The sequence below is a fragment of the Dasypus novemcinctus genome, chromosome 17, assembly GCF_030445035.2.
Source record: "Dasypus novemcinctus isolate mDasNov1 chromosome 17, mDasNov1.1.hap2, whole genome shotgun sequence".
In the NCBI taxonomy this organism is placed as follows: Eukaryota; Metazoa; Chordata; class Mammalia; order Cingulata; family Dasypodidae; genus Dasypus; species Dasypus novemcinctus.
This window is the reverse complement of record NC_080689.1, coordinates 12,025,846-12,051,564: the sequence shown is the minus strand read 5'-3', so window position 1 is coordinate 12,051,564 and position 25,719 is coordinate 12,025,846. Positions and strand designations below refer to the sequence as shown.

At 42.2% G+C, this 25,719-nt stretch overlaps 1 pseudogene; it reads right to left on the bottom strand.

The window, feature by feature from the left end:
- Nucleotides 1-14,559: 14,559 nt before the first annotated feature.
- Nucleotides 14,560-24,228, bottom strand: LOC101444578 (RNA-binding protein 28-like; annotated as a pseudogene).
- Between the last annotated feature and the right edge of the window lie 1,491 nt (nt 24,229-25,719).

Genomic DNA, 25,719 nt, shown 5'->3' with positions numbered 1-25,719 from the left:
TAAGAGAAAAGAAAATAAATACAAGGAAAAATGTTGGCACTGAACTAAGGAAATTGAGGCCTCAAGATTTCAACACAATGTATGTCCAAACGAGCAAGAATTTTTCAAAGTAGAGAAGATTTTCCTTGACATCTACCAGCCTCAGGGATCTGTATCATCCTTTCAAAACACAGAGTAACGTAGTTCAGGGGTGCAGCGCCCTCCTCCCTACTGAGCCCTTGAAAGCTCCGCAACTTCAGCTAACGGATTTGAGGCCAACTGGGAGAATTTGGTGCTAAACCCATCTTTTGAAACTGGATTCTTCCCTACGGTTTATCAAGTCAGGAGCCCTTTGCTACCTTATCCTGGTTCATGAATCCTGCTGCTAGTCCAAAAAATGTTTTGACCTGGGATGTTATCGACCATGCTAAGATGGGTGGAGCACGGCAAACCTATGGAAGAAGAAAGGGGAAGGAAAGGACCCATAGAACCCAGAGAGCGTTACTTTGCTTTGCCATCAGAACTAATGAGCAGCCCCTTCCCTGGAGTCCCAGCTGCTCACATAATAACAGGACTTGTAAAAAGCCATTGGGTTTTCACCTGGTCTTGAGCAGTCATGCCATTGCATGGGGCTGAGTCAGGGAATCACAGTCCATCAAATGAAGCCATATGCATAGACAGTGTGAGTCTCATATGCAAAATGGTGAGTCTCAGAGATGAGCAGAAAGGAGGTGACGCATTCCTATGTAGAAACCGATTAATGCTAAGTGAGCCAGAATCATGCAGACAACACAGATCGTCAGATTTCCCAGGATACACGTTCTTCTTCTCCCTATCATTGACATATCTCATTATTCATGTACTAAGAGAGTTTGAAATTTTTCAGAATTTAAATCTGGTTAAATTTTTTTTAATTAATTTAATTACTAAGAGTTTAATAGATATATAAAGGAGAAGCAGGGGAATGTTTCTTTATCTAATTAAAACCACACGGGTTTCAAACCCAGAAAAGTTCTTTAAGAACAACTATTGTAAATTTTCACTTTAGAAATAAGGAAACTGAGTCCCAAAAAGGGTAAGGACCTTGTACAACCTTTCTTAATGACCTTTGTGATCCTTCCATGGCCTATACTAGCACCTGGCATGTAGACACATACTGGTCAATAAATATTTGCTGAATAAATGCATAAATCTCATTAGCCGAAGACAAGATGAGACTCATGGCATTTCTCAGTCCTCCCTCCACATATCTTGTTTTGCTTTTTCTGATTAGTATTTATTGCTTAAAGAATGGTATTTTAAATTCATCCTGACTCCAAACTTTGAAATACAAGCTCATCTCAGGGCAAATTCCTAACTATGGCGCCTTAATCTTTCAAATAAGGAGAGGTTAAAATATTTTGGCTGTGTGACTGCTCCACTGTCTAGAGAACAAGCGTCCATACGCTGGCCTCTCGGTGTGCAGTAAAAGGCACGGGGGCGTGGCGGCACACCGCGGGCCGGAGGCAGAGCCTGGACTCACCGCGCCTCCAGCGCGCGCACGCGGGCGGCGCCCACAGTCCCCAGCTGCTTCCCGCTTGCGGGAGGCCAGGAGCTGCGCACCCCAAAGCAGCTGCCCCGACATGAGAGGGACCGGCACAGTGCGAGGTAGGAAGCGACAGGCCAGCTGACACTGTCAGCTCGTTCTAAATAGTCTCACGTTTCTATATTTATCCACGCAGTCAGCAAACGTGCTTTGATGTGCCAGACTGGCCGCCGTGGGTGGCACCGCCTAGATCCGCCTCCCCGCCCCCCATCCCGTCTCGGCTGCTCAGAAGCCAGCCCACTACTGGGGAGAGGGAGGAAGGTGCACACCCGCACCACACCCGCGCAGCTCCAGAAGCATCAGAGAATGGAATTTTTAAGTAGAACATGTAGAATGTGTAGCACAAAGAAGCAAGTGCATTTAATAATGGGGAGGGGGGAGAGCCTTAGCAGGCTGCACTTTTTTCATGTGGGGCAGCTCTCCTTGCGGGGCGCGCTCTTTGCGCGTGGGGCTCGGCTACGCAGGGGCACCCCTGCATGGGAAGGGCACTCTTAGCGCTCAGCAGCACTGCACGTAGGCCAGCTCAACACTTGGGTCAGGAGGCCCTGGGTATGGAACCCTGGACCCTCCCATATGGTAAGTGGATGCTCTAGCAGTTACGCCACGTCCGCTTCCCCAAGCTGTGCATTTATATTTTCTTAGTACCCTAAAGTACTTGAAGAGAAAAGAGCACTCTTTTTAACTCAGAAGATGAGAGTCTTTCTTGGACCAACCAGAAAATGTATCTCTGAAGTAGCTGATTCCTCTTCCATAGTAACCACCATTCAGATTAGTATGTCTGCTCTAAATTGCCGTCGCCTGGAGAGCAGGAGACACAGCTTACTCCCTGTCCCCACCCCTCCTTGGGTCTTCCACAGCAGTTCCCAAACATCTTAGTCCCAAGAAACTTTTCGACTCTGAAAAATTATCAAGAACTCCAAAGAGCTTTTGTTTATATGGAGAGTACATCTTGTATTTACCATATTAGAAATTAAAACTGAAAATTTTTAAAGCCTGTACTGATTAATCTATTTTAAAATAATAAAGTCACTACATGTTAACATAAAAGACATATTTTATGAAAATAACTACATTAAAAAAACAGTGAGAAAAATGGCATTGTTTTATATTTTTACAAATATCTTTTATGTTTGGATTCTCATATCTGCTTCTGTATTCAATCCATTGAAATATAATTGCTTGGTTGAAGTAGGTGAATAAAATACAAGCTGAAAAAATATGTTGTTGGAAAAGGTAGGAGTGTTTTAATAGTATTTTAAAATAATTGTGGATATTCTGCTGTGATGTTAAACCAAACTCAAGAAGTGGTACTTTTGGGAAGCAGACTTGGCCCAATGGTTAGGGCATCCACCTACCACATGGGAGGTCCGCAGTTCAAACCCCCTGCCTCCTTGACCAATGTGGAGCTGGCCCATGCACAAAGGAATACTGTGCCACGCAGGGGTATCCCCCACGTAGGGGAGCCCCACGCACAAGGAGTGCACCCCGTAAGGAAAGCTGCCCAGCACGAAAGAAAGTGCAGCCTGCCCAAGATGGCGCCACACACATGGAGAGCTGATGCAGCAAGATGATGCAACAAAAAGAGACACAGATTCCTGGTGCCACTGATAAGGATAGAAGCGGTCACAGAAGAACACACAGCGAATGGACACAGAGAGCAGACAACTGGCAGGGGAGGGGGAAGGGGAGAGAAATAAAATAAAACAATAATTTATTTTAAAAAAGAAGTGGTACTTTTAGTTACAATGTCAAATCTGAAAAAATATCAATGAACTTTTATATTCTATTACTTGGAAATCCATTGGTCTATCCTACACTTTGAAGGGAGCTTTCATTCATGGTTGATTTTGTTATATCATGAGTGGTCTTTTGGAAAATACCAGTTCATTTAGTTATGCAACTCTTCAAAATAGTGATTTATTTCATTGTACAATATCTTAAAAATCACATTTGTTAATATCGCCATTGATCTCATCAAAATTTAAGTGCAGTATTACAAAGCTATTCAAGTTTTCCAAACTTCTAATTTTCACTTAAGAACTTGCATATTATTATGGGCAACAAATGCTCCCACTTGTTTTTCTTGAAATGACAGGCTCACTTTATTTTATTTTCCTTTTTTTAGGAGACACTGGGGATTAAACCCAGGACCTCGTACATGGGAAGCAAGTGCTCAACCACTGAGCTGCATCTGCTCCCCACTGAGAGTTGGGTTTTTTGTTTTGTTTGTTTGTTTTTAGGAGGTACTGGGGATTGAAGCAGGAACCTTGTGCATGGGAAGCAGGCACTCAACCACTTGAGCTATATCCACTCCCCTACTTTGTTTATTTTTGAGAAAATGTCTGCCAAATACCCATTTTTTTAATAACTGTAGTTTGTCTCTCAGCACTTCATTCAGGTAAAAATGATGTTCTATGAAAAAATAAGCTGCTACTTTAGCCTGTAAGCCAACTGCACAAGCGTTCCTCCTTGAAACAACCATCTCCTTCATTCTGTAGCAGCAATGTTTTATCTATAGTTCTCATTTCACATACAAAGTATTAAAAAGGCATGTGCTAAAGGATAGAGATTTAATAAAATTAACAATGTCTACTGCTTCCTCAAAGACCTTCTTAAGAGACTGGCTTCCTTTTTTTTTTCTTTTTACTGCAAAGATTACAGTGACAATGAGTACAATTGGGTGCTACCACCATGATTTGTACTAATGTGCAACAGTTTTATCCACCATTGCTTTTGCAACATAAATGCAAATGTCAGCACTGTGGAAAGGGCAAATAGCAACTTGGTATTATTACGAAAGTAGTTTCAATCTCCTAGACCCACTGAGAGGGGCCCATTGGTCATACTTTGAGATCCACTGATCTGCCAGGCCCAGGATAGAGCTTTGCACGCTGGAATTTGATTTTACAGTTCTCTTCACTTTATCTCTTGGGTGCTAGGAGAACAAACTTCTATAAATGAGGGCTAGATTTGTATCCTCTAGACCAGAATTTGATTTCAATTTACAAAAACGTTCTTTAGAAATGCTGACAACAAAAGAAAAACCTAAGCACTACTACCTTCAACATACACTTATCTAAGGCTTACTGGATGGAGAACTGTGCTGGGTAGTAGTAGCCTGAAGAGTCTGAAGCATGATCTCTGTTCTTGAGCTCTCTGCAGTGAGACAAAAGCAGGTATCATAACAAAGGCAGCGTGCTTCCTGTCAAATGAGTGTAGACAGAAAAAGCAGCAGCTCTTTAGGGAAAGCAGAGATCACTAAAGTCCTGGCACGTTCACAAATTCACTCAACAATGTGGTAAATATTCTGAAAGCAAGGCTGATAGACTTTGCTGAAGGATTGCCTGTGACCTATTAGAGAAAGAGCAGAATCAAGGATGGTTCTTGGGCTTTTGGCTTGAGAAACTAGGTACATGCTGGAATTTACTACGAGAGATAAAATTGGGGGAAAAGCAGGTATGGGAAGGTCAATCAAGAGTTCTGTTTCAGATATATTACATTTGAGATACCCATTAAATATTCAAATGGATATATTGAATAAGCTATTAAGTGTCTGAGTCTAGATCTTGAGAAGCAGGGGCTGTAGGAGTGGGAGCAGAGTTGGGGCTAGAGGTATAAACTTGAGTGTCACCAGAACATAAATGGTGTTCTAAGCCATGGGGCTGGTTAAGATCAAAAAGTGCAGAGAACTGAGTCTAGAACACACCAATGTTTGATTCATAGTGAAGAGGAGGAGTCAACCAAAGGACTTAGAAGAAGTCAAAGAATTGGAAGGAAAACTAGGGGACCATGATGTTCAAGAAGCCAGGGAAAAAGAATTTTAAGAAGAAAGTGATAAACTGTGCCACAGACTGCCGACAGATCAAGTGGCTGAGGACTGGGAGCTGGCTTTGGATCTGCTGAGAGATTTCAGTGGAGAATAAAATTCTGATTGCATTGTGTTACAAGGGAGTGGAGGTGGGAGAATGGGAGAGAGTAGACCTTGAACATCAACTAGCATTCCAGGCATATTCCTTCCAAAGGTGAGCAGAGAAATAGGGCAAGAGTTGAAGCAGACATGGGGTCGAGAGAAATTATTGCAGTCTGTTTGAAATGCTTATGGTAATGATTCAGCAAAATGGTAAATGACATTTTTGGGGAGAGAAGAATTTCCAGACCTGTGTCCTTGAGCAGTTGACAGGGAATGGGATTTGTGGTCCTCAATAGAAGCAGGAAAAAATGTAGGGAGTTTGACATATTTGTAGGTGGGGAAAGTAGCAGGTTCTCTTCTTGCTTCTGTTTCTTTCCTCTGTTATCTAGGAAATGGGGTTATTAGCTGATAGAGGAGTTAGAAGAGAGAAGAAGATGTGGGTATGAGTCACCAGAGCAGTATATGACTGGTGCTGGGAATTGTTAGGTATTTGTAATTATAAATTTTAAATGACATGAACCGGGTACAACCTCACAAAGAGGTGATTTCTGAGATGGGCTCAGGCTCAGGGAGAAGTGAATCACTGAAAGAAAAAAAAGAGTTGTAAGTGTATTTGCACTTGAAGTCTGGTACAAGGATGGTCTTGTTCATAACAACAATAGGCACTCAATCACTATCTGTTAAAGCAATAAATGACCATGAATGAATGGAAGAATGATAGCCGTGATGTATTCAGAGGGAGTGGATATGGGTCAGTTTAGCTTAGAGTTCTTTGGATGACATTGGGGATCCAAATTAAGAACTAGATATGGACTAATTCGGAAGCTCTTGAATACCTGGATAAAGGTTTTGGCCTTAAATCTGCAAGCCATTGTTCATAACTGATATCAATAATTCAAAGGCAGTACAAGCTGGATGATGGAAGCTCTGTAACTCCATGGAACCACAACTTAATCCAGTTCCAGACCACTTCCAACCACATAAATCTGATTGTATTTTCCAGAGAATCAGGGTCTAAGAAGAAATGTTCTAATCTGGACACAGAGTCTAGGTACGTTACGGAAAAAAACAACATGTGCGTTTAAAAGAAAAAACATGTCTATTTGGGTCTTTTTTCTGAGATATCGTATGGCGAAGTAGAGAACAGGAAACCGTCTTCATGCAGCCCTTCAAAGCAGTTGGGGAAATGTGGATTACACGCCCATGTGAACCCACATCAAAACCATGTGTTTTCTCGCCTTTCAAAGGCAAAGGAGACTCGAAGTGGTGATTCATGGGCAACATGTGCCCTTTTTTGTCTCCACAGTCTTAAATGACACTTAATTAGCTTACATTTTAACTTCAATAGAGTTCCAGAGATGAGACAGGAAATGTGTGGAGAAGAGTTGGATGGCTTTTCCTAAGGGAATCATGTTCCGGGAAGGGAATGATCGTGCTGAAGCACTGGAAGGAAACCTCATGCCTCCATGCCTGGGGAAAGTGTGTGCACTGCAGCCTTCATCCTCAGGGGTCCAGAGCACAAGGATCCTCATTATCATGAAGGGAAGGCAGGATGAGAGCCACTACACTTTTTTTTTTTTAACTCAAACCCTCTCCAGACCCCTACATCCTGTTCTACTCAAGATTCCTTCACCTAACGATGTAGAGAACCTTAGGGTTGGAAGGGACCTCCAAGTCTATGTCATCCCACAGCCCTGTCCTTGCAAGGGTCCCTTCTGCCCACCTCTGAGTCCACCTGGCCCATAGGGCAATAGCACTTGGGCACAGTGTTTTGGCGATAAGTTTAAGAAATAGGAAAAGCAACAGAACCCGTTCAACAAAGTGCTTGTCACCATAAACAAATGTCACCAAATAAAACACAATGTGTAGGCCCAAAGACCTTAGAAGGAAGGACTCCTTCCCATGAGGTGGATGCCCCTCTGCTGGGGACCACTATGGGGTGGCATTCACCCTCAGTTATCTCCTCCCTTTCTGCACCCTCCAGCCTGGCGCCCTGCCCTACATGTCTCAGGGGCCAGGCCATGGCTCCCTCTTCACAGCCTACATACTCTGCCTTGTCTCTGCTGATCCGACCTCTCTGTGAGAGGCTGCTGGTAGAACCTTCTCTGTGCTCTGCTCCTCTGTAAGATCCTCTTAAATCCCATTCCATTAGACTTTGCTCAGCCACCATGGCGCCCCGAGGGAATCGCCTGGAGCAGGATCTTACAGAAATTGTGTTTATTAATTTACTTTCAGTATAGCTGCTATACATCCTCATTAAAGAAAAGCTAAAACTACAGAAAACAATGAGGAAACAAAACCTCCCAGAGTCCTGTGACCTATATATACACAACTGGGGTCGACGTTGTGGAATATTATTCTTTTTTGAGTCTCCATTCTATGGTTATTTATATTTTAACCATGATCATCCCATGGCTATCCTATTATGCCATGCTTTCTCTGTGTGTTTTTCTCTGCCTGTTACCTCACTAGGTGCTGGTGCTATAGAGACCTACAGAATGCCCCTTGGCCTCAATGAAATAACTTTTTGCGACAGGGTATTATTTGTGGTAAATCTGTACCATATTTTACCTATTCCTCAGCAATATAGTCTGTGCTGCATTCCCGTGGGCACCCAGGAAGTGGCCCAGGGAGTAGTCAGGACCAGGGCCTCCATACCAGGTGCTACAGTCTGCTGCGTCCTATCTGCTGTGGGCAGAGGTGAGAGTGTCCCCTGCGGAACCCTCTGCCCATCCTGCCTTGGCACTGCCCTGGCTCCAGCTGCCGACCAGTCCCTGCACAAGAGCCTTGCCCCATTAGTGGGGGGGAAGGACCTCTTCAGGAAAGGGGCTTCTTAGGGCAACGAAAAACGAGCTCATGGATAGATAGCGCTGACAGCAGTAAGCAGAATATACCATGCATTCAACAGGTGTTAGAGTTTATCATTAACTTCTCATTTCTAAAAGATAGATGTTTAGAAACTCTTCCTTCCCCAGTAACTTTCTTGGAAGTCACACTCTCATGCCCTAGAAAGACAGTGAAAACTGGAAGCTTCAGAGGTCATTTGCAGCCGACCTTAGTTTACTGAAAGACGTGTGCTGGATTCTGTGTTGAGTCCTGACTCTTCCACTGACCAAACTGTTTCTAGTTGTCTTGACCGAACATTGGAGAAGCCGAAACCAAAAGGCCTTTTCTTTTCTTCTCCTTTTTCCCTCTGCTGACGGCCTCGTCCCTGACTGGGAAGTCTATCAAGTCTTGAGAATCTTGTGGCCCTGAGGCTGATTCTGTTACATTCAACATGTTCTGGAACTTTGGGGAAGTGGAATATGTGAGATGTGTACCCCACCATGCTGAGGGGACATGCCAGGCCCAGAGTAAGCCAGCCCAGACGGCAACTACTGAAGAAGGAACTGAAATTCTCTCCACACTCTCAAGTCCCTCCCTGCCTGTCTAGGCCTGAGCAGAATTAACGCTTGTAAGGAAGGACTGGGCTCTCCGCTGGTATCTGCCAGGAAGGAAAAGATCAAATTTCCCTGGGGGAGTCTAATTTAGGATTTCATCTTGCAGGGACTTTTTAATTGCTTGCCTGATATTTGGATATTATCTGGTAAAATAGTTGAGATCACATAGCTAAGCAGAGTTTGAAATGCATAATGGATTCAACTTGAGTGGGATAAACTCAACTGTGCCATCTTGTCAAAGTGCAGAAGCTCAAATGGACGGCACCATGGGATAGTCATAAAAACCCCAAGAGGCCGAGCGGGAGCCCACCAAGGAGCAGCACTAAAAATCTCATGGGAACCAGGCCCGTGAGAAGAGAGCAGGCCACTCAGACTTGAGTTCCACATGAAAGAAAGGTAAGGTAAGCAAGCTGAAAGAGGACCTGTTCAAACACACTCTCTTTCTTTTCTTCAGTCTCTTAACCAACCCACAGACATCGCTACAGGTTGCTGGAAATAGTTGTCAGTGTTTTAGAAAAAACCTTTCCCTCCCTTCGACCATTCCCCAGCAGTGTGGTTTTGGGAGGACTGCTCCTCGAAGTGCCTTCTCCACCCCCCACTGCAGGGAAGGGGCCCAGTTGGGCTGACCAGTGATGGTACTTGGCCCTGGTACCTGGCCAGAGTCAGGATGGGAGATGCCACTGGGTCCCAGTATAGCCCAGTGAGGAGGGGCCAGTCATCAGAGAGCAATGCCGAGACTCCCTAGTGACCCCTGCACTGCCAGAGCCTGCAGCTCACAGTGGTTATCAGGAGAACAGACAAATCCAACAGCCCGAGGCTCTGAGGCGAACCTTGCCTCAACCAGAGATCACCAGAGAGTAAATGTGAAAAGCAGATGCCACCCCTCCCCCCTCCACAATGTAAATTAGTCTCCCCTAAGCCTAGACACCATCCAAAGAGAGGAGGGAAAGGACAGGGGTGGAGGGTCTTGATAAGTGAAATACTTCCTTCATTATTCCAAAGTAGGATTGCTGAATAAAAGCCAGGATGCCCAGCTGAATTTGAATTTCAGATAAACAACCATTTTTTTTTCAGTGCAAGTATATCACATGCAATATGCCTTGTATTTTTATTCACCATGCCTGCCTACCGCAAAAAGACTGTTTGAAACAGCGCTAGCCTAAAGTACCTAGAATAGATCTGTTTACAAGTCTTTGGGAAAGACTCGGTAGGGATAGTTTGTTTTGGAATTTTTATTTTATTAGTATTGTTTACTGTTTTTGTTTTCTCTCTTTTTTTTTTTTTTTGGTTTACTACTGAATAGAAATAGAAGCTGCAGAGTAAAATGATCTCAGTTACTAAAAATGAAGATACATTTTCTGGACATTCGAGTAGTACATTTTTCCCTTACCACAACTAATTGGGAGCTGTGAGACAGAATGTGTGAGGAAGTGTAAGGCCAAAAATTTTCTCAATTTTTATCAGAGAGCCATAAAAATACTATCTAAACCTGGTCAGTCCCAGAACAGAGATCTTAATGTATATAAAACCACAGATGTGATCATAAGGCTACAAGCAGATTACAAACTTAAATTCACATGGATCCAAAATTAAGCAAAAAGAAACCAAAAGAATGCACAGACCCCTTGCAGTAAGACTTACTTTAAGGGTGACCTTCAAAGAATTTATCTTGAGTTTATTTTTGCTGCTTTTAGTATGAGAGCTGCCCAAAGGACTTCCTGTTGGCCTCTGAGAAGGGTAACTCACTCCCTAAAGTGGGATTCCTTCTATCTCTTTGCCTTCTCTCTGGGTCTGAGAAAAAATTGGAGGGGGAAGCAAGAGAGTAATACCCCTTCAGGGTTTATAAGCTAAAACATTGCCTGGCCTAGGAGAAAATCTAAATACGCTCTTGTGTCTTGAAGGACTGAACTTCAAATCAAGTTGTCTTGTTCAAGGAAAAGACTGGAATGGACATGTTACGCTTTAAGGGTTGAAAAAGAAAACCTCTGGGAGAAGGCCTAGCAAAGAGAATGACGTTTGTGGGTTTGGGAGAGGCACACATATAACTCACCTGGGCAGAGGCCTCAGGGGAGCCTGGCTCTGGGAAGAACTAGGGTGGTAGGGCTGTGTCTGGGAGTCCCCAGAGGGAAAGGACTGCTCACAGACATGCCCTTTTGAAGGACGGACAGGCCTGTGGCAGGAGCAGGCCCCCGAGGCCACGTGGCCCTGGCAGTGGTGCCTGCCGTTGCTATGCCCCAGAGCAGCAGTGGAAGCTGGTCTGACTTCTTTGGGAAACATTCTCACACACACACACACACACACACACACACACACAGTTCTCAACTAATGCAGGGCTTGGGGGAGAGAACCCTCAAGAGTGAGATGGTTGAGGAACAAGTAAAGGCTGCGATAATCTCAGACAAAGTGGAATACAAGGGTAAAAAAGCATTCAGTGAATCAGTGTCACTTTACGTAAAGGACTCTGCAATGAGAGATCTGTCATGAATCTTTGATAACCTTCCTGCTATGTTGGTTGGCACCTATATTTTAGAAATCTTGAATGCAAGTCATCACATGGGGAGGTCAAAAAAAGATGCAATCATCTCCTTAGGTGCTGACAAGCACTTGAAAAATTTTAACATGTCTTCATGATTTAAAAATGTGAAAATAATGATAGATGAATGCTCTATCTTATGATAGATAATTAAACAAATGTCAAAGCAAAATCTAACATTGTTCTCAGTGAAAAAGCATTAGAAGCATTAAACTCAAGGTAAGACGAAAAGTCCAATATATCCATTATTATATAACATTTATCTGGAGTCAATGTAATGTAACATAAAATTACTGTAAGTCAATGCATATTGTAAGGGAAAGAAATAAAGGGCAAATAGGGAAAAAAATATACATTTTGTCAAAACCTATAGAAGAATATGGTGCAAAGTGTAAACCATAAGGTAAATTATAGACCTTGGTTCGTAGCAACACTTCAGTATTTATTCATCAGTTGTAACAAATACACCATACTATTGCAAGATGTTATTAATAGGGGAAAATGTGGGAGAGAGAGGAGGGTGAGGTATATGGGAATCTCTTATACTTTCAATGTAACTTTTCTGTAATCTCAAACATCTTTAAAAATAAAGTTTGTTTTATGAAAAAAATACATGGAAAAGAAAGAGGCAAAGGTAACATTATTTAGGGATATGATAACATGACTGGAAATTACATTAAAATTATTAGAAACAATATGAATTAAGCAAGATAGCTGGTAACAAAATTAATGTACAAAAAGTCAATAGCTTTCTCATATATAAGCAATGATCAGATGATATTATGGATTAAAAGATCTTTTTATATTAACAGGAAATATGCATGGATTTCAGACAGGACTATGGATTGTAGAAACAGGTTTATTACAAGAAAGTAAGAGATTCGCAGTGTTTGGGAGGTGCCAGTGCAGGAAAACAAACTTGGATGCCAGGCCATTAGGAACAAGCCAGCCAGATGCAATCCCCAGTCATGCCGCGGCAATGCTCCAGAGAACACCCCATGCCACTGGCACAGCGGTCTACACTCAAGATTCAAGGGAACCAGACAGTCAACCCTTGGCTGCCCCCAGAGATGCCACACCTTTGCCACAAGAGCTACACTCACAAATGGCTGCCACCTCCTGGCACCCACAACCCGTGTTCCTAAATCTCACCCAGGTGAGTCTTCTGGGAGGAAGTTAGGTCACATGCAGAACTCTAGCTACTAAGGAACCTGGAAAATATGGTTTTTAGCTTTTCACCATTTGCAGGAAGCATGCCAGAAAGAAGTTGGAGTAGGTGTGGAAGGAGCCCATTTATGTTTTCCATAATCTGTGGATAAACTTAACAAGAAATGAGTGAGATCTACAGTAGATGCAGAACACTGTAAAATTCTGCAAAGGACATTGAGGGCTTGAATCAATGGAAATATAAACCCAGTTCTTGAGTAAGAATTACTAATTTAACGAAGTCAGTTGTCCCTACATCATTGCCAACAAAAACCCAAAACAAGACTTTTTTTAGGGTGAGATTTTAGAAACATTTTAATCTGAACAACAAACTTACAGAATTGCCAAGAAAATTCTGGAAAAGAAGAAAAATAAGATGGAAACTAGACTTATCACATTAAAATATAATATAAAGCTACTGTAATTTTAAAAGTTTGGTCCTGGTACAGGAACATAAGGAGTCTAAAACTGGAGCTAAATTCACACAATAATTTATTACCTGATAAAGATGATAATTTAAGCCAGTGGAGAAATAGGTCATTTAATCAGTGAACAGTATTAAGAAAACTGGTTCAACATTTGAAAATAAATAAAACTTTACACAATTTTCTCTGCCTTCCCATACTAAAACACAGGTAGGAATTGTTATATACAAAAATATATAAATATATTTGCATTGTTAAGAGAGTCAACGATCTAAAGAAACAGCCATCTAAAGAAAAAAGAAAAGCATCTAAAACAAGGGTTGACAAACTATAGCCTGTAGGCCATTTCTAGCCCACTGCCTGATAATATCAATAAAGTTTTATTACATAGCCACGTCCATTCATTTAGGTATTTTCTGTGACTGCTTTCGTACTATATTGGCAGGCTTGCATTAGTTGCAACAGAAATCATATGACCCACAAAGCCTTTACTGTATGCTCATTTATAGAAAAAGTTTGCCTGCTCCAGATTTAAGGAAAAATCTTAAAACCCCAGCTCTACATTGCTGCCTTCCAGGCTGTTTTCTATACGTTTATATACACATACGTACATGTACAAATAATTTTTCGCGTAAATGAGGTCATTTAATTTGTATTGCTTTGCAACTTGCTTTTTTCCCTTAATATTCACGGAAGCACTTTCAATACCATAGAGCCAACTCATCCTTTTTAGTAGCTGCACAGTTTTACACAGAATGGATTTAACCAACCATGATTTATTTAACTTAACTGGACTTTCAAAGGGAATGGGTTTTCCAATGGTTCATAAACTACATGCATAATTACACCCACTGAAAATATTTTTGTAGAATAAATTCTTGGGAATAGAATAGCTGAACCACATTGCCCTCTAGTAAAAGGTTATCAATATTTACATGCCTACCAACTCAGTTGAATACCACCCATTTCCTTACATTTATCATCATTCATTATTATTCATTTCTCTTAATTTCAACATCTTGGGTGACAAAAATATATCTCATAATTTCAATTTGCTTTTTTCTGACTCAGAAAATTTAAACATATTTTCAAATTTCTTTTAGCCGTTTGTGCTGTGAATGGCCTGTGTATATCCCTTGCTCATATTTCTATAAGGGAGCTCAAAGATGTAGGCTTTGCTCATTCTGCACAGTGTTTTGTGGTTCTTTTAAAATTAAATTAATTGGGCCTCACAATAATCAAAAGGGCAGAGAGAGACACTTCAGGGCTATTGCCCTCCACACAAGCTTTGAGCAACCAGAAAGAACTGGCAAAAACATCTTTCTCAAAGCTCCAGAAAACAGTTGAAGGACTGTGGTAACAAAACTATGGCTGAACCAAGAAAAAGGCCACTTAAAAACAGAAGTGGCTCGTGGCATCCTGGCTGACCTCTCCACCACCCCTTACCTCCAGGCAGAGCCAAGTGTGCTCCCAGTGTGGACCTAGTCCCGATTCATGAGGCAGCGGAGTAACCTTCGAGCACTTACTGGGAGCTTGTACATCTGGTCCAATCTGTCCAGTGGTGGCCTGAGGATTCCAGGATTTGCCTGGTGACCATCTAGCTCTCCTACAGAATGCTGTGGGAGAAAAGTAGAGTCGTGCTGCTTGGGGCAAGGGATTGCTGGCTGGAGGACATACAATGCAGTGCCCATGGCAGTGAGGAAACTGTCCTAGGGAAGAGGGGACATTTGTATCCATGTAATTGGGGGGGAGGTGGTTCCCAGGGCCACAGGCGCATGCCGAACACAAGTCCCATGCTCAAAAGGGACCAGGGAGGCCCTGCTGCTTTGGCCTCAAGCTATTCTCTGGCACTCCTTGTGTGGATGAACCCTGAAGGAGAGCCTTCACCCAGGTCGATTGGCAAAGTGTTTGTCTTCCCCCTTTTTTTTTTATTTGTTAGCTCCAGGCATTCAAGGAAAGTTCTGTCCTAACACTAGCTGGATATAGCTTAAGGAACAGACAATTCAGAATCTAAATTCCAGCAATAAAACATTAAAATAGCAAAATGTCCCAGTTTCAAAAAATATTACAAAACATACAAAGAAACAGAAAATAATAGCCCAGACATAGAAGAAAATTAAGCCTTAGAAACAATCAATGAAGAGGACCAGACCTGGGACATACCAGATAAAGGCTTGTAAAAAATGGTTCTAAATATGCTCAGAGGCTCAGGGCCTGGCTATCACATGGTCAGTCCACAGATTCAGATCCCCTGGGTATATAGGAAACCCCAGCACCAACTACAATTCTGGTAAAGTAATAGGAAAGGCTTGTGAAAAGAGCCTCAGCAGACTTCAGCTCCTACAATCTGGTTTATTGGACTTACCCCACTCAGCTAACGTGGAGGTGAAAAAGGTCAACCACCACACCATGGAGCCAAGAGTGCCTACAACTGAAAGCAGGAGGATTGCATCCAGCATCCATGTGGAATCTAAGCCCCCTCTTGACATAGATGTGGAATGAACACAACCAATCCAAGGTCCACAGGATGGAGGAAGAGTATGGATTAGAGTGGACTTACTGATAATCTATTCATGAACTATTGTGATTAGTAATCAAAGAAAACGTGGCATTGGTGTGGAGAAAGTGGTGGCCATGGTGGCTGCTGGGGGTGGGGAATGGGAGGAAGAGAATGAGATGTGGAGGTGTTTTCGGGACTTGAAGTTGTCCTGGGTGGTGCTGCAGGGACAATTACCGGACATTGTAGGTCCTCCCATGGCCCACTGGATGGAACGTGAGAGAGTGTGGGCTATGATGTGGACCATTGACCATGAGGTGCAGCGGTGCTCAGAGATGTATTCACCAAATGCAATGAATGTCTCATGATGATGGAGGAGAATGTTGCTATGGGGGGAGGAGTGGGGTGAGGGGGATGGGGGGTATATGGGGACCTCATATTTTTTGAATGTAATATTAAAAAAATGAATAAAGACAAAAAAAATTTTTAATTTTTTTTTTAATTTTAAAAAAGTACGAGGGATTCCTATATACCCTATCCCCTCCCCCTCCCACATCTTCACCTATTAATAACATCTTACAATGTGGTACAATTGTTACAATTGATGAATAAATATTGAAACATTAGTACTAAAAAAACCAGTATAAATATAAGAATGTTCTTCTACAAAGCATTAAGAATATGATGATAGATGGGGAAATTACAACTAATGTAAATTATGGATATAGTTAATAATATTGTAAAATTTTTGTAGCAGTGGCATAGAAGATGTATCAGTTCTAAGGAACAACAATAGGGATTTATAAGGAGATATGGGATTTTTCCTTTTGGATTAATGAAAACATTCTGAAATTGACTTTGGTGATGGCAGCACAACTCTGTAATAAAAATAAGAACTACTGAGCATACACTTTAAATGGATTGTACAAAGCATGGGACTGTATAACACAGGGAATCCAGTGGTGGAAGAAGGACTGTGGTTAACAGAACACACATGAGACCATTCTTTTATGAACTATAACGAACATATAATACTAATACAGTGTGTTAATACTCAGGTGGGTTTGGAGGGAAATAGACCAAATGTAAGATATGAGCTATAGTTAGTAATACTATTTTGACGATGCTCTTTCATGTTTTGTAACAAGCTTCACAACGATGCAAGGTGGTGGAGGTGGGGTGATATATGGGAGCCCTGTATGTTGATATGCATGTTTGTTTTGTAAGTTCACAACTTTTACTATACATTTATTGCTTGTGTATGTGCATGTATGTATGATATATGTCAGTAAAATTTTATTTTAAAAAGAAAAAAATATATGCTCAGAGAGCCGAGGGAAAATATGGACAAAGAACTGTTTAAAAAATTAAAACAGAGCTTCTATAATGAAGACATTTTAAATGGAATTGGGAGGTCATTCTGGAGGTTGCTTTTGGGCATGTCTCAGCCATCTATCACAAACTGCCACAGTATTTTTAGTCTGCTAAGCTGCCAAAAGCAATATACAAGAAATGAGATGGTTTTTACAATGGGGATTTATTAGTTTACAAGCTGAGAAAAACATCATTGGACGGTGTTTTCTCCCCAAAGACTGGCTGCCTACAATCCTGGACACCTCTGCCACATGGCAAAGCACATGGTGGCATCTACTGGTCTCTCCCTTCTATTCCAGCTTCTTTCTTCCATGACTTTTCTATCTGAATTTCATTCTCTCATAAAGGGTTACAGTAAAATGATTGAGACCCACACGGGACCATGCCTTGATTGAAGTAACCTAATCAAAGCTTTTACTAAAAATAGGTTTATGCCCACAGGAATGGACTAGCTTTAAGAACGTAATTTTCTGGAGTCCATAGAGCTTCAAACCATCACAGAGTATGCAAAACCTCAAGCAATAATGTTACTAAAAATCCAAGGACATCAGGACACCATAAGCAAACCACAATATAAAGAACTTAGCTAACTACCTAAACTGAAGGACAGTTGGAATATCCCAAATATCCACTAACCACAAACAACTTATCTAATCTTTTCCTTTAAAAACCCTTGCCTGGAAAGGCCAAGACAGACACGATTTGGGTTGCTACGTGAATCTGGGCTCCCTGAATTGAAATTCAAGACCCCAAATAAATGCCTTAATTGCCCTGCAGGTAATTTATTATTTCTAGGTTGACGGAACTAAAAGACAGGAAAATGACAGATGAATGCAAAGAGAATATTAATAGAGAGATGGAAATTATGAAAAAGAACCAAACAGAGCTGAAGATGATAGTAACAGAAATTAATAATTCTGTAGAGGGGTTGAACAGCAGATTGGAGCTGGCAGAAGAAAGAATCAGTGAAACTGAAGGTGACTGAAATCATCCAGTCTGAGAAGCAGAGAGAAAAAAAATATGAAGAAAAGTGAACAGAGTCTGAAGAACTTGTGAGACACATCATATGTGCTGATACGTGTATTGCAGGAATTCCAGAAGAAGAAGAAAGAAAGGGACAGAGCAAATAATCAAAGAAATAATGGCTGAAAACTTCCCACATATAACTAATGCAGAGCAAGGGGGTGAGGACCCTTAAGAGTGAGATGGTAGATTTTTCTGCCATTTTGGTTGGAGAACAAGTAAGTCTGTGATAATCTCAGACAAAGTGGAATTCAAGGGAAAAAAGCATTCAGTGATTTGGAATGGCACTTTACATAAAGGACTCCACAATAAAGACCTTTCATGAATCTTTGCTAATTTGCTGCTATGTTGTTTGGCACCTATATTTTAGAAATCTTTAATGTAATTCACCACATGGGGGATCAAAAAAGTTATAATCATCTCCTAAGATGCTGAAAAGCACTTGACAATTTCAGCACGTCTTCATGTCTACAGCCAACACTCAAGTGTTTGGGAAATGGATTGATAAATAGACAGGCAAATAGATGGATAAATAGATTGATAGTTGGATGGTGTGATGGTTTGAAATTTTATGTGTCCCAGGAAAACATGTTCTCGAATTTAATCCATTCCTGCAGGTGTGGACCCATTTTTAATAGGACCTTTCTCTCTCTCTCTCTCTTTAACTTTTTATTATGGCAAATTTCAAATGTTCAAAAAAGTAGAGAGGACAGTGTAAGAAATTTCCATTTATGTGTGACCAGCTTCAACAATGATCAACTCATTACAAATCTTGTTTTCACCTGACACTACTTTGATTTCCTTCACCAAGTTGATGACTCCATTTGGCTTACAGGTGTGCTCTGGCCAGCTCAGGTACTATCACTCCACTCCTTTGAAACCTCACATTTCTACTAATATAGCCTAATAACCCTAGTACATTTGTGGTGGTCACAAATTCAATTGACTCAGACACTCCCACCAGAACTTGTGTAGAAGGGGTTTCTGACCCAATTGCAGGGATATATATTTGTCCCCAGTGGTTTTCATCTTATCAGATTCAGCCCATTCCCACATGTTATCATGATCTTTTTGGACCTTGACTCTTGTATTAGTCAGTTAAAGGGGTGCTGATGCTAAATATCAGCAATCAGTTGGTTTATATAAAGGGCATTTATTTGGGGTAAAAGCTTACAGTCACAAGGTCATGAAGAGTAAATTACTTTGCTCATCAAAGTCTGTTGCCATGTGCTGAAGCAAGATGGCTACTGGTCTCTACGAGGGTTCAGACTTCCTCTTCACACTCTGTGGTTCCAGCTTCTCCTGGTCTCAGCTGTAGACTGGTATAAGGCTTGTCTCTCTCCCTGGGGCCCACTTCTTCCTGAGCTCAGCTGCTCTGGTCTCTCCACAAGGTCAGCTGTAGACTATCAGGTTCTCTCTCTTCCTGGGGCCTCTGCTGTTTCTGTAGAGCGGTCTCTATTCCTCTGTGTTCTTCTCCTGTGTATTTACTTCCTGGGGCTCCAGCATCAAAAGCTCAACTCTCTCCTCTGCCATGTCATTTTCTCTGTTAGTCTCCACGCACCAAGGGGGCAGGGACTCAAGTCCTATTAACGTGGCCGAATCAAATCCTTAATCACAATTTAGTCAAGTGAAAATGAAACCTCTGCACCTAATACAGTCTAATATGCCCAGTGGAACAGACTAGTTTACAAACAAAATCCAATATCTATTTTTGTTCATAAATAGTATCAAACTGCTATTAATTACCATGCCTCCCTCAGTTTTTATGGCACCTCTAAAATTTGAAAAGCAATGAATGTCTCCACCCTCTCTGAGGTTAAGAAGAGAAAAATAGGAATAGGTACAAATTAGAAAGAGTTTAGAGCTGGGTAGGACCTTATTAGTCAAATCCTTATTCCATAGATGAGGATACTAATACTCAGAGAAACCATCTAGCTCAAGGCCACCCATTAGGTAATGGCAGGTGAGGCTAGCACCTAGGCCTCATTCTCACCACTTATTCCACCACACCTACTACCTCTTCAAGCCCTCAGGAGGAGGAGCTCTATGAGAGGAAATGAGACACTGTGAGCTGGTTTCTAATCATCTACCAACAATTATCCACTCATCTGGCAAACAATTATCAGGTGTTGCTCCCTGCCAGACCCCACCACCCTTCATTACTTCCCAAGTTTCTCCCTCAACTCTTAGAGATTAGGCTGGAAATCATTTTTTTCTGTTCTCAGTCAAGTCCCACATTATACAGGACTATGTAACTGAATTTAGAGTTAATAATGTCAAAAACTCATAAATAATAAAGATTTCACATACATTATAAATAAGAAATGATCCATTATTCAAAAGTCACAACATACCTCCTTTAGATGCTTATCAAAATATGTATCTTATGTGGAGGCATTCTCGGGACTTGGAGTTGTCCTGGGTGGTTCCTCCCATGGCCCACTGGATGGAACGTGGGAGAGTGTGGGCTATGGTGTGGAACACGGAACATGGGATGCAGCGATGCCCAGAGATGTACTCACCAGACGCAATGGATGTGACATGATGATGGGGAGAGTGTTACTGTGGGGGGAGTGGTGGGGTGGGGATGGTGAGGGCGAATGGGGACCTCATTTTTTTTAATGTAATATCTTTTAAAAATATGAATAAATTGAGTAGAATTTGGGGAAAAAAATAAAAAATAAAAATAAAAATATAGGGAATATAGGGGATATAGGGGATTTTCATATAGCCAATGCCCTCCCCATTTTCTCCTCTTCCCTATTAATAACATTTCAAAAAAAAAATACGTATCTTAAAAAAATCAGCACTCAATGTTTTTTACAATTTAATTATTTGCACCTGAGAAGGGATATAAATGGACCTATAGACACAACTTCTCACACTTAATTTGGTTAATATACAAGAAGCATCAGGCTGCTTCTCTGGCATTTCACTTTGCAGTTAACTAACCACCCATCAGAAGAGAAACTAAATTCAGATCAGCACAGCTCAGGGAGCCTTCCCACAAAGTGGCGGTACACTCAGGGATTTCTTTCCCTAAGTAAAAGACATAAGAGGGGAACCAGCTTGGGAGTTTTACCAAGAAGTACACAATCCAGCTTCTGATCCAGCCTGCTGGCATCAATTATCAAGCCATTTGCTCTCTTTGCAAGAGGAGCTCCTGGAGCTGGTCCCAATCATTTCTGCTTATATTATTCAACCAGCTGATTGAAGCAGATTTCTGTCACTTCCCTTGACTTTTTTCCTCAGTACTGCTTGGGAGATAATGTCTGTTTCTCTAGGTTCCACTGATTCATCTGGGGCTTTGGCTTTATGGAAGGGAGAGACTTCACTTTCTCTTTGTCCCATAACCTGGTATTGGGGCCCCGGTGTGAGAGGAGCACCAAGACCTCCCTTCTTTTCTTCCCATCAGGCAGTTTCACCTGCTCCATGTCAGCCTTGGCCTGGAACTCTGCCCTAGAGGTGGAGCCTATCTTCCCTTTCTGCCCTGGGAAGTCTTGCTTTGTCCCTGTGTGTGGTTGGTTGTTGTTTTTTTAAAGATTTATTTTTTATTTATTTCTCTCCTCCCCCCCCCCCCACATTGTCTGCTCTCATGTCCATTCACTGTGTTCTTCTGCATCCGCTTGTATTATCAGGCAGTACTGGGAAACTGCATCTCTTTTTTATTGCTTCATCTTGCTGCGTCAGCTCTCTGTGTGCGTGGCACCACTCCTGGGTGGGCTGCACTTTTTTCACACGGGGCAGCTCTCCTTGTGCGGCACACTTCTTGCCTGTGGGGTCCCCCCATGAGGGGGCACCCCTGCATAGCATGGCATTCCTTGTGCATCACAGCACTGCGCATGGGCCAGCTCACCACATGGGTCAGGAGGCCCTGGGTATAGAACCCTGGACCCTCCATATGGTAGTTGGATGCTCTATCAGTTGAGCCATGTCCACATCCCCCTGTGTGTGGTTCTCCTGTTGTCTTCTGGAGCTGATCCTTCCTAGGCCCTGGTTACTCCTTTTGGGGCTCACTGGTTGTAGAGTTTAATCCCATTTTTTGCAGGCTGCACTGGATCCTTGAGTCCTTCATTTTAAGAGATCTTTTCAAGAGAATTCTACTATTGGTCTCTTCTGAGGCCCAAAGGGCTCTGGACTGTTGGTGTGGCATAGGGCTGTTAGGGCATGCTCATGTTCCTGAAACTGCAAAGGCACAGCCCAGGGACTGAGCCTTACTTTTCCTATGATCTCCCTTATATCTCACATCACCCTAAACTCCTTGATGCATACAACTCTCTCCCCTCTAGTGGCATTCAGCAGCAGTTCTCTGAGCTGTTTGTCATCAATGGCCTTTGGGAGACTGTGCAGGCAGAGCCTGGTTCAAGAGACAAAGATATTCTGATCCTTGAATTTCTGATGCTTCAGTAGCTCAAACTGTTCTCTTTTGGCCACATCAGCAGCCTCACACCCTCTGTAGCCTTCATGCCAGCACAAATCAAGCCTTCTCTGGCCAGTGACCAGTTTCAAGTTCTAGTCGGCTTCTTCACCTTCTTCCTCCGGAGCTCTACAGCTTCATCACAGATCACTGCCAAGTCAACCTTGAGCTGCCAGTCTTCCAGTTTAAGCCCATCACCATCAGTCTCTGGAAAAGCAGCTCCAAGGCATTTCTGAGCTGCTTCTTGAGTCATGAGCTGAGCAAATGCACATGTAGAGTGCTCTGTGTCTGGACATAAGACTAAATAGGCATATTTGACATCTCTAATTGCTAGAGGAGCTCCCCAAGCTCTGCTTCCTCTAAGCCAAAGGACAGGTTTCTGGTAAAAACCATTTTCCCTTCATTCACATCAGAGGGCAATTTCCTCTTCTTTTTCTTTGAGACTCTTGCATCTTCATCCTCTTGTTCTTCAGCATCAGCATCACTCTGAGCTAGTTCCTCTCCATCAATACTCTCTCTTTCCTCCAAGTCACTGCCCTCATCAGAATGACCTTTACTGCTTTCTGCAGCTGCTGCTCTCTTAACTGTTCTATTCTCTTCTGAATTTTCATGGGCTCAGCCACCTTTGGTTCTTTATCCTCTTCCTCCTCCTCCTCGTCTTCACCATCATCATCACCATCAACTTCAATATCATTGTCCTCTTCCTCTTCCATATCCTCTTCCTCCCTGCCAGTCTCTTTGCCTGATTCCTGATATTTCGGTTCTGGGCTCTTCTTCTCACCTGAGGCAGAGGCAGACTGTGTGTCTTTATAGTTATCCTTCACCACAGCCCAATCCACAGCCACTGTCTGCCCTTTTATCTCTTTCATGTTCATGCCTCAGAGCTTTTCCAGCTTTTAGGAGGTTCTTGAAGTAAACAAAAGCATCTTTCCATCTGGCTTCCTGGGGATGTTTACTTCCAGGACAGCTCCACATTGAGCAAATACTGTCTTCAAATCATTTTCTGAACTCTTAAAGCTCCAAATAATTAATCTGGCTTTCTTTTTTTCTATTATTTGTTTATTTCTCTCCCCTTCCTCCCCACTCCCCCACCATCTGCTCTCTGTGTCCATTCGCCGTGTGTTCTTCTGTGACCACCTCCATCCCCATCAGCAGCACCAGGAATCCATGTTTCTTTTTCTTTTTCTTTTTTTTTTGGTTGCATCATCTTGTGTCAGCTCTCCGTGTGGGCAGTGCCATTCTTGGGCAGGCTGCGCTTTCTTTCACGCTGGGTGGCTCTCCTTATGGGGCGCACTCCTTGCGCGTGAGGCTCCCCTAGGTGGGGACACCCCTGCGTGGCCCTGCACTCCTTGTGCACATCAGCACTGCGCATGGGCCAGCTGCACACGGGTCAAGGAGGCCGAGGGTTTGAACCACGGACCTCCCATGTGGTAAGCAGATGCCCTATCCATTGGGCCAAGTCCAATTCCTTAATCTGGCTTTCTTATCTGCCACTTTGACTCTTGAAGGCTTCTGCTCCTTCTTTGGGGACTCTGAATTTTCCTTTTTCCCCTTTTCCTTCAATTTGCTCCTCACTTTTGTCTTGGGAACAGACACATTGTTCTTGCAACCTCCAAAGGTGGTAAACTCCTTGAGGGCCCTCTGAACATCTTCTGCCACAGGAAAAGTGACATAGCCAAAGCTTCGACATGCCTTACTCCCTTTCTCAGTTACCACAAAGCCCTTTACTGGCCCCACCTGACGGAAGAGCTCCTCCAGTTGCTCACTGTGGGCCAAGGGAGGGAGGCGGCCCACGGGTAGGGTAAGAACTGCCACAAGGCTGAGAGACCAGGGGCACATGAGGCCACCAGGGAATCTAGCCAGCACTGGCTGGGGACAAGTGGACCTCACTAGTAGGACCTTTCGATGAGACTACTTCACCTAGAGTGTGACCTGCCTCCATCAGAGTGGGCCTTACTTCTATGACTGGAGTCCTCAAAAGCAGACTGAAATAGAGAGAAAGCCACAGGAAGCAAGAGGTGGACAGTGACAGAACTTGGAAGAGAAGGGAGAGACAAGGAGATGCTGCCATGTGCCTTGCCATGTGACAGAGGAGCTGAGGATCACCAGCAGCCAGCCCTGGAATGCCAGTCTTCAGGAAGCATCACCTTGATGATGCCTTGATTTGAACTTTCTTTTGGTCTCAAAACCGTAAGCTAATAAATTCCCATTGTTTAAGCCAACTCATTTCATGGTATTAGCTTAAGCGGCCTAGAAAACTAAAACAGATGGACAAATAGAATAATATGGCAAATGTGGCAAAATAATTAAAAGTGGTAGATCTGGGTATCTGGGGGATAGGGGTATGTTAAAATTTGCTCTATAGGCGTATTATTTTTGTAACTGTCCTATACATTTGAAAGTATTTCAAAAAAGTTTTAAAATCAAATTCATTGCCAGAATTTTTAATTTGAGATATTCCACATTTTTAAAGAACCATATTTCCAGCTTCTCATGAAAATTCAAAGGCTCTGATCATTCTGGACCCACATTGGTAACAAATGGCTGGAGCAGAAGAAAGTCTGCTTCCTTGAGTGGGGCACATGCTGTCCTGGACCCCGCACCCCTCTTCTCTTACAACAGATCAGTATCTCTGTCAGCCACCAGCTTCATGTTTGTAGGTACTTTGTTTTGCAACCCCTGTCCTACTGGGCTACTTATATTTATCCTTAATGATTTGTAGAAGCTCTTTATGTGTGTGAATGTATCCATGTGCCTCTTCTATACATTACAGTATTTTCTTCCATTAATTCCTTTCTGAAAACTTTGTTTTCTTTTGATGTTTGAAAGTTTTAAAATCTTCATGTGTGAAGTCTGCCAATTTATTTTCCTTTAGGCCTGCTGAGTTTAGTTCCTTGCTTAGGAGGGTTCTTTCTCAATCCAAGTTTATACAAAAATTTATTTTCTATGTTTTCTAACAATATTTAGATGGGCTTTTATTAGTTATATATTCAGTTATTTACTGTTTCTAGAATTAAGTTATATTTTGCATGTGGTGTGATAGCCAATTGCCCAATTTCATTTTGAGTATTTGTCATATACCCACTTATTTGAAAGGTGAGGAATAAAAGTATACTGTCAGTGCTTTTTATAAACTAAACTGTATATCTGGGAGGATATTTCATGTTGGATATACATAGATCTACTTGATTTATAAAAACTATATTAATTCTGTGATATAGATAAAATAGTTTATTTTATAATTTATTTAACCAGCCTCCCTACTTGGTAATTTTTTATGTTTTATCTACTGTTAGGCTATTAAAAACAGTTTCACAATAAATATCCATG